Source organism: Bidens hawaiensis, unplaced genomic scaffold, assembly GCF_021521415.1.
Source record: "Bidens hawaiensis isolate Kalapana, Puna unplaced genomic scaffold, B.hawaiensis_p1.1 tig00419565_1, whole genome shotgun sequence".
In the NCBI taxonomy this organism is placed as follows: domain Eukaryota; kingdom Viridiplantae; phylum Streptophyta; class Magnoliopsida; order Asterales; family Asteraceae; genus Bidens; species Bidens hawaiensis.
The window spans coordinates 201,588-204,573 of record NW_027506838.1 but is presented as its reverse complement, the minus strand read 5'-3'; the positions used below and the strand labels follow the sequence as shown (position 1 = coordinate 204,573).

Genomic DNA, 2,986 nt, shown 5'->3' with positions numbered 1-2,986 from the left:
TTTGCAAATTTAACTGCACAAACACGATAAATAGAGGACTCTGTATACATGAAGCAAAGAATGTTGTTTGTATATCCAGCGACTATAGCAACCATGTAATTCATATCATTAGTGTTATATCAAAAGACTTGTGTTTAATCTTATTTCAATACCATAAAAGAAAATGTAATATCTATCTCGTAATTAAGACTTTTTTCTAGTAAAATCTCACAGAATTAGAGGAACGCCCGCTTTATTCATTAACCTCATACATAAGTTGTATCCTCGAGGTTACATCCACATACCGCCAGAACAAATGATTATTAAGATTATAAATTTCTTTGACTTAATTATGGTTTTTGTTCCTTTGGTTTGATGAAAACCTCGGTTTCAGTTCAAATATTGTTGGCCTACGAGGATACGACACTATATAGTTTCTAGTTTTTGACATATCCTACATTCTTTTCAGCTATACTTTTAATATGTTTATATAGTAAGTGTGAGTCGTGAATGATAATGGTAGCTAATGAAAATTATAACTATAATGTAAGTGTAGGAGATAAACTTGTTTGAGTTGTTTGAGTTGCTTGCATGCCTTTTCTTACAATAGTTTTGATGTTTTAATGAAAACAAACTAGAAGCAAAATGTAGTGGATTAAATGGGCCAAAATATAACGAACAAAAACAAAATGGGTCAAAATATAGTGAACTGAAATGAAATGGGCATACAATATTGATTTTTAACCTTTGATATAATCAGCATTCGTTATCCCCCTTTTAAACGAACAAACGAAAGCAAAAAATAACTTTTAATTTAACATTTTAGAGCAAGCTAATTGCCATATAGAGCCCTAATCCCATGGACGTCGTCGAAATTCAATCCTTTTGTTACTCCTGATGTAAAGGTAGGCCACATTATTGCATTTTCGACTTCGCTATGAGCAAGTCCAAGAAGGTGTCCTATTTCATGTAAAGCCAAAGTCTCAATATCATAAGCATTTGGGACCGCTCCAATCACCCAACTTTCATCCGCATCGTAGTGGAACCTTCCATCTGTAGGGGCAAAAGCGTGGGCCAATACTCCACCACGTCCGTCAAAGGGAGATCCATCTCTGTGAGATCCACGTGCAAAACTAATCTTTATGTCTGCACTTTGATACGTTATAGCTTGTGAAAATGTGAAATATTGAGAAGCAGTAGCCCATTTGCTAAACGCCCGTACAACAGGAGGCATGAATCGAGTAGGGAAACGCGATCCAAAAGCAAATGTTAGATGCCTTTTATCTTTAGGCTATTTTGGTCTACTTGAAAAGAATTGATAATGAGAGACCGTATGTAAAGTTTTGTCACTATGTTGATGAGTTTCCTTATCAGGAAATCCACAACGAGGCTTGACCATCTTGAACACTGTTGGCGCATCAAGCGTTCCAATGGCATTGAGATGATAAAAGACTTGGTACGATTTGATGGCCTCTTCAAGCTCGTCGTCAAAATTGTCGTCTTTAGGATTTGTGACATTGGGGTTGCTTTGGTAGTTTAGGTATCCAAAATGACTAAGGTAGAGTTTAAGGTCATGAATGCCTTTGACTTTGTCACCTTTATGACACCCTTGCATGCTTTTTAGAAGCTCAAAAGGCGATTGGTTCGTGCTATTATCGAGTAAGCCGGATGTAAATGAGAAAAGGCAGGTAGAGCAAAGATAAAAAGAAAGACAATGCAAAAAAATGGAAAAGAGAGTTTTGATGCCGTTGTGAAAAGTGAAGACTATGTTCAAAATGTTGAGATACGTTTATAGGATTTAGAAGCTCTATTTATACAAGTATACAACTATTCTTAACTTTTTTTCATTTAATCTTAAATTTATTGAAAAGGGTTTGAAATTTCCGAGATGGTAACACAAGATCATTATTTTGTATAATACTAATTACTAAATGATTCAGTCTATTGATATTTATAAGAAATAGTCAACAACATGACTTCCATAACCAAGAAAATTCTCTATGTCCGCGGAAATTATTTATAATGGTAATTTTTAAATCTTGTTGATATTTGTTTTTTTTTTTGTTTTTTTGTTTTTTTTTTTTTTTGCATATTGTTCAATCGGTTGTTAATATATCGATAGTATGATAGTAACGTATTATTCTTATAATTAATGCATGCTTTACAAGGCTTAATCCACATGCAAAAGATAGGAAAAGGTTCATTGGGCTCTTGCTTATTTGATTTTATCATTCTAAGAAAAGATAGAAATGCAAGTGTGTTTCGAAACCATAATTTGTCCTGTTAAAGATACTTGAAAACACCAAGTCTCATCTATATATGTGGATTATCAGACCAATTAATATCGGTTGGCAAGTACGATAGTGTTTCTAAGTTTATAGTATTCGGTAATGTACTTGTGATATGGAAGTGTAACACCCCAAAAGTATTAAAATGTAATATTTCGGTTTTGGGATATTAAACCCGAAATAAGTATCTAGGCTAAGGTTAACCTGGTTAGTTAACCATTATTATCTACAAACACATACTTGTGTATAGAAGTTTGGAGCCAAGTGTCAAGTAACGAAACAATAGGGGCTAATCCCGGGCAAACCCAAAGTTAAAATAATAAAAAGAAAATAAATAAAACACACACACATAGTGTATGTGTGTGTGTATGTCGATAGCAGAGAAAAGGGAAAGGGGAAACCCTCCCCAAACCCTAAATACTTCAAATTGGGCGAATCCAGGAAGAATCAAGGTGTCTCGGCTACGGGATTGACGATCCCTAGCTCCTAACACCATCTAAACACAAGGTTAGTGTCAAATCCTAATGTTTAAAGTTAGGGTTGGATGATTGGTGATGGGTTAAGAATGTAACATGAAATTGAACATGGTTATATGTTATAATCACTATATAGAACATGAGTAGTGAACAAATTAAAGTGAAATTGAAGTTTAGAGATAAAACCCATATGAGGGGTGTGGGTGGAGACATGAGTGATGAACTCATGTTCAATCCTCATAT

At 34.3% G+C, this 2,986-nt stretch overlaps 1 pseudogene; it reads right to left on the bottom strand.

Annotated features, from left to right (window-relative positions):
* Positions 1-805: 805 nt before the first annotated feature.
* LOC143618631 (metalloendoproteinase 1-like) lies at positions 806-1,631 on the bottom strand (annotated as a pseudogene).
* Positions 1,632-2,986: the final 1,355 nt, after the last annotated feature.